Raw genomic sequence first — 7372 nt, forward strand, 5'->3', positions numbered from 1 at the left:
ACTGTTTAGATCGTTAATCTGATCCTGATTTAAGTTTGGTACCTGGTATCTGTCTAGGAATTTGTCCTTTTCATCCAGGTTTTCCAGTTTTGTTGAGAATAGCCTTAAAGACACAGTTCTAAGCACAGAAGACCTAAGAGTTTACCTAAGATTATGAGAATTTTAAAAATCTATATAATCTCTTTATATAATAAAGAGCTTTACTTATGGGATAACACTTTTCCTGTTGTAATTGCACTTAAAGTTTTTAAAAATTTGCTTTCAATTTCTCAACATATTCTCAAGGTTCTATAAAAAGGAGAATTTGCCAGTGAATATTGTGGGCAGGATGTAGCAAATTTGAAGGTGCAGTACATGGAGGAAAATGTTCCAATTCTTTTCTTGTGTCCAGGACATTCAAACTGAGATGCTGGTATATGGTATAATGTCTAATTAGGTGAACAGCATACCAGGATTAAAAAGAAATATATTCGGATATCCACAGATATGGACAATGGTGGAAATGTCCTGGAGCTCAGGCAAAGGGAACTCAGGAGTTATCAAAATCCATATTTGCCATTATGAGAGCAGATTGGAGGAGTGTAATAATGAACAAGGAAATACCGGAGGAGACAGAAGGACATTGAGTTTCTGGTATTGAGTAAACACAGTTGACATAGAGTTAGGTTGCCACTTTCTGCTTGGAAAATTCCTTTTATTCCCATAATTAAATGCATAGATTTTTATTTTAAAAAAAACGTTGAGAGGCTACCTGTAGGTATAGGCCAGCAGAAGACTGCCAGAGGCCCATTCAGTGTCTCTATGATAAGCAAGTATGTGGGAGAGAGATGAGAGAGAAGTGGACTGTTTTGTGTGATATGAAGAGAGGCACAACTGGAGACATGAGAGTAGTGAGACACAGCCTATGTGAACAGCCTGCTCTGCCACATGAGGCCATGGTGATGTCCATGCCCATTCTGCTGTTGTAGGCTATGTGTGGGTCCATGGCCTGCAGCAGCAAGGGTCTGTGTGGGAGAGCTGACCCTGGTGGTAGGGGCATTGGAGAATTGGCAGGCTGAACAACTCAGCTACTATCTAGGCCCAGATCCAGGGCTTTAAGTTGACCCACCCCAACATCTACTCTCTCTGTGAACTGCTGGAACTTGTAAAGGGGCTAGTTCTGCAGAACCAAAGCTTCAGGTTCTTTATGACTCAGTACAACAGGAGGATAGCAGAGAAGAATCTTGGTGAGCATCCAGTATTGATGGTATAACAGAAACCAGAGGCCTTGAGCCAGAGCAATGACTTATTGTAATGAACATTTGCAAGAAAAGCTAGTTGGGCAAAAGCGTATACTGTGTGACTAAGTGTAATCTACCAAATCTTCCATGGTGAGAGTTTTTATTTAATTTAATTTTTAATTTTTAATTTTCTATTGTGGGGGATGTTACAAGGGCAGAGGGCAGATATGGAAGAATTGGGAGATGGGGGGTATTAGGGTGCATGTGTGAAGTTCACATAGAATCAATAAACATATTAAAATTCTTTCTTTAATTTTTTAAGATTTTAATATAATTAATACCACCCTTTCTTTCCTTGAAGCCTTAACATGTATCCCTCTGTCCCTGCTTTCTTTCAAATTCATGGTGTTTTAAAATTAATTGTCATTATATACATATATTAATACATACATATAGATTTCTAAATATATTAATACTCCTTCCTAAGTCTAAATAATGTTACATGTATACACATTTTTGGGACTTACCATTTGGTATAGCATAACCATTTAGTATTTTGTTCCCTGGGAAAGACTATTTCTCCTGCTCTCAGACTAGATTTGACTGCACTGATAGATACCAATAGTTATATAACAGGTGAAAGTCATAATGGGTGCTAAGGTTCGGTTTGTACCTTGGCACGCAGTTTACAACAGTGGTTAACCATTCTACATCTAATCATGACTCTACTGCTCTTTTTACTGTGAGGTTCTCACTGCACTGTCATGACTAAGCACAATAATGACAAAGCAAAAATGGACTTGCCAAGTATGGGAAGTTGAAAGGCTTATTTTTCTTTTTAATTTTCAATTTAGTTTCTTGAGAGTCAAAAATTCAGAGACAGTCATCATTTTTAATGCCCCGTGTGTATTGCTATGAGCATTTAGTGTAAGACATCTGACTGTTTCAACGCATATCTGACTAGGAAGAGGCTTTGTGGGCTGAAGAGATGGCTCTGTGAATGAAAGGCATTGCTGGCTTACTTTTAAATGATTTTATTGGGTTTTCAATACCTCTACCTCCCTTCCAATCTTTACTCCACCCTAGTCCCTTTAAATCCCTGAACATTAGGTAGGAGAGAGTGGAGGTTAGAGGGACACAGGGGAATAGACCTCTATAGGCTACTTTCTGTTGATTAGGGACTTCATGTTTCTTGGGGCTTGTCCAATATTTGTCTCCTAAGTTCTTCTTCTTGTCAAACTGCACCAACAGCAACCAGGAGCAGCTGAGGAGCAGCAGAGGCAGCAGCAGGTGGAGTAGCAGAAGCAGCAATCGCTGCTTTCCCCTCCTCCTCCTCCTTGTCCTCCTTTCCTCTTCTCCTTTCCTCATTTTCCTGTTCTTCTGTTTCTTCTCCTCCTTTGTCTTCTTCCACTTCTCTTCCTCTTTCTTCTTCCTTCCCTTCTTCTCCTCCTTTTCCCCTCCTCCTTTTCTCTTTCTCTTCCTTCTCCTTCCTCTTCTTTCTTTTCTTCCTCTTCTCTTCTTCATCTTTCCTATTCCGCTTGCTCCTTCTCCTTCTTTCTTCTTCTTAATCTTCAGAGCACCTCATGACCCTTTCAGGATTATGGCATTTATTCCTTCTCCACAGTCCCTAGAATTAAACTATATGCAGCTGCCAAAAGTTATGCCCTTTTAGCGCATGAGACAGTCATAGTTAACAGCTGTGGATAAACTGAAGAAACCCCACACCTCACACCTGGGATTAAAACATAAAACATACTCACATAACATAATCGGGTTTTTTTAAGCAAACAAAATTCTCACTATAGTGCTGATGTGTAGGTATAAGGATCTGGCTTAAGATCACTAGAATCCACGTTAAAAGCATGTGTGTTAGCATGTGTTTGTAATCCCAGTCTCTCCATAGTAAGGTAGGAGATAGCGATGGGAGAATCCCTAGATGATTGTGGATAGGCTAGTTTGGCACGCTCAGCAGTGAACAGCAAGAGCAGCGTTTGAAAAAAGGTGGAAATTAAGGAGCAAGGGCTCCTGAGGTTGTCCTCTTTTCTCCATGCCGAGGCATGTATATACTCCCACTCACACACATGTTCATGCACTTACCATGCACACCATACTTCTACATACAAAGATAAACCAAAAGGGTTCATTATGTTGCTTGAAAATGGAACAAGTTTTAGATGTAATGATTTCAGTTATTCTTGTATCCTGGAAAGAAAAAAAAAAAAAAAAGGAACAGTATCTGTTCAGCCAGAACTATGACAGGAAATAAATTAAACACATCAGGGTTTAGAACTTCATGAAGCAACTGTAATGGTGCTGTTGTTGCAGGATCAATGGAAAATAGATGAAGACTGAGTAGGGACCCAACTCTGGTTCCTAGTTTCTTCAGGCTAGAACTGTCCATGAAAAGGAGACAAGATGGGTAGAGTTTGCTCCACCTCCGGTTCTGATGACATTATAACCTGTTGGTTATTCTTGGGACTCCGTTTTCTAATTTCAGTTGATTTTTCAGCTTGGTAGAATACAATTATCCACCAGGCAGTGGTGGCACACACCTTTAATCCCAGCACTTGGGAGGCAGAGGCAGATGGATTTCTGAGTTCGAGGCCAGCTTGGTCTACAGAATGAGTTCCAGGACAGCCAGGGCTGCACAGAGAAACTCTGCCTTGAAAAAAAACCAAAAAACAAACCAAAAAAAAAAAAAAAAACCAAAAAAACAAAAAACAATTACCCTAAATTTGAACTTTTCTGTAGTTTTAATACAATATTCTTTCTTATTTTTTAAAATTATTTTTATTTAAATTCTTCTCTCACCCTGATTCTCCCAGATAATGGAGGAAGCATCATCTGAAATAAAACATAGAGACTTATATTCCATCACTACATCTGGCTTGTATAAATGTCATCTTTGTTTTCAGAAATGGAGATATCTACTAAGTGATTTTATTTTATAAATTACGATTGTTATATTTGAATTCCCCTAAATTTTCACACACTTTAGTTCTCATGTGCCTATTCATCTTGAATGAATGTCAGTTAGTGCTTCCTCAGTTTAACTGATGTTTTTTATATTTTTCTACATAAGACCTTTTTATTTTTTCTTGAACGTCATTTTGAGGTTAAAAATGCCATATATTTAGAGAATGATGTGTTCTTCAAGTCAGTTATTTTGTCCTAAATTATAATTTGCATTTGGACATTTCCTGGCCTAAAGTGTATTTGAAGGGACACTGTTCAAATACTCAGAAATATTGATAGATTAACTTCTATATTTAAAAATATTGATCATGATTCTTGAGAACTTTTAAGTACACAGCAATGTAGTCAGTGAGTGATACCATGTCTGTTTTTCTTCAGCCAGGTTTGAGTCTCATTATGTAGTACAGTTTCAACACATCTCATCCCAAGGCCCAGGGATCTTTGCACAGGAGACAGGAAGATTATAAAAGGTGGGAGTGGTGATAACATGTAGGAAACATGTTTTCCAGACACAACAGGGCAGATGCGCATTTAACCTCACAGGGATTTTAACAGCATACACACAGCATTTACAAGCTCCAGCTAGACAAAATTCTAGCAACAGGGCTAAGGTGTCCTTGTAATAAAATTACTAACAGGGCACCTATTGGTATATTTGATGACTACTGAATGGAGAGCTACTTTCCTTTAGTAATGTAACTACTGATGGCTGACCACATAATAGGGCTGTTTCGATACCAAAAATAAATTGACAATACAAAATGGGTTCAATGAAAAAGGATGAAAAAGAAAAAGTAATCTCCTACTTGGATGAGAATGAATGAGAAAGTGAATAAACTGGCAAAGGAAGGGGCTGGGGAATAAATGTTGAAATACATGATGTGAAATTCTGAAAGTATTAATCAAAAAGAAAAAGTGATGGTTTTACTTTTCCCGATAGTCCCTGATAACCTGTGTATTTTGTTCGATGCCTTTCATTTCTTTTACAAATTTATCAGACATTTTGAGTATGGCATCTGTACCAATCCGATCAGTCTAGGTTTTCAAGATTTACGGGGTAAATTTGTGAAAACGTTTTCTCCTTGCGTGGTAGGTATTTGAATTCCAGTTGCCTTCAGATGATATGGAAGTCCTAGATGGCCCGAACAGAAACTTCAGATATTTTCCTGGGGACATGTAAGTAACTTCAATAAATGATAGGAGGTTATGCATCAAACATGTTGTATCAATTTGTCTAATGTTAAATCTCTCCTTTCCATTGGCTCATATATGTTCAGAAGCCCAAAATGCAATCTTGGTTTTGAGTTTTAGAGATACGAGGGTTTTAATGAAGAGGCTAAAGCAAGTTTTGATTTAAAATAATGGAAAGGGTATTTATGCAGAAGTTCAGTCACTGAAGAGAGTTTGTAATTTTCAATTTTTTAAAAATTTCATTCTCTACTTTAGGACATCACGCTGACTTAATTGTTACAAATGAGGGCAAGCAAATTATTTGTAAGCATTGATTTAAAATTACTTTAATTAAAATATAAATACATTATTCCTCCTCCTCCCTCTCTTAAAAATGAGAAGTGGAACATTTATGTTTGAAAATACTTGTAACACTCCCGTGGCCATGACTGAATAGAATCTTGTGTATCTACTGTAAATTGAGACTACATAATGATGTTCCATTGTGGACCATGTTCTCCATTCCCTCTGATTCCTACAATCTTTCTTTCCCCTCTTCCTCAGGGTCCCCCACCTCCAAGGAGAGGGACCAGATGGGGACCTCTAATTTAGACTCTCTCTCCATATGTCTGGCTATTGGTCTCTGAGCCACTCCCATCTGTGGTTGGAGGAAATCTCTCTGATGATGACTGCATACAGTACCGATTTATGGTTGTACCAGAATATTATTAAGAATCATTTCATTGAGTTTTTATGAGGGAAAGTAGTGTTTGGTTGTACCCTAGAACTCTAGGCACCCAGTCTCTGGTTTCTGGCCTTCCAAGCAGGGTAGAGCATGGGCAGCCTCTTGTGGCATGGACCTCCAGTTAAACCAGACATTGGTTGGCTACTTCCACAACTCTGTGCCACCAATGCCTTAGCATGTCTTTCAGGCAGGACAGATTTTAGGTCATGGGTTTTGTGGCTCTATTGATGTACAAGTTTCTCTTTCCAGTAGCCTGCAGATTGCCTTCTTGCTCCAAAGAGACTAGAACTTAAGGGTGAAGACTATATGGGGGGACTAGATTGACCTCTCCATTCAATGAGGTTTATGGATATTGTCTTTTACAATGGGGCCACATTGTTAAAGAAGACTTTCTTAAAATACTGACAAATTTAAGCCAAAGATTGAATTCTTATTGTTATAAGTTCCAGTACAAAACACAGGTAACATGAATATCCAAGATGACTTGACACCTCCAAAAGTAGCAATCCCAGAAAAATGATCCCTAAATGAGAGAGGTGTTCATGAAAATTTAGTTGGAAAATTAAAAATATTTTAATCAAATAAAGAGCTCAGTGGAAGACTTTACAAATAGAATGGCACATCGTACATAGGACAACAAGGTTCATGAATTGCTCGTTTAATTAAAGAAAATGAGAGATTTGTAAAGAAAATACAAGTGAATTATGTAAGATCTATGAGATTTTTTTTATAAGGTGCATACAAGTGGGAAACTGCATAACAAAGACTTTGAATAAATTTTCAATATAATCATAATAGAATATTTCCCAAATCAATGAAAAGAGTCCCTAACCAGGATCAATGCTAATGGAACATAAAATAGGCAAGATCAGGAGCAAACACTTTATGGTAAATCAGAGTTGAAAAATTAAATATACAGAAAAAGAAATTATTTTAAAAGGTGCAAGAGTAAAACACCTAGTAGCATATAAAATCAAGGCAATAAAGGCAACAGGCAATTATTTAAGAAAAACTTTAAAGGCAATCAGGGCTTGGATACGTATCTGAAATTCTGAAGGATCACAGCTTTAAACCTAGAGCAATATACCCTGCAAGCTTTCTCGTCTAGATTGAGGGAGGAAAAAAATATTTAATGATAAAAAAGACTGAAGGAAACCGGGCATCGTGGCACACGCCTTTAATCCCAGCACTCAGGAGGCAGAGGCAGGCAGATTTCTGAGTTCGAGGCCAGCTTGGTCTACAAAGTGAGTTCCAGGACAGC

This window comes from Mus pahari, chromosome 16 (assembly GCF_900095145.1).
Source record: "Mus pahari chromosome 16, PAHARI_EIJ_v1.1, whole genome shotgun sequence".
Taxonomy (NCBI): Eukaryota; Metazoa; Chordata; class Mammalia; order Rodentia; family Muridae; genus Mus; species Mus pahari.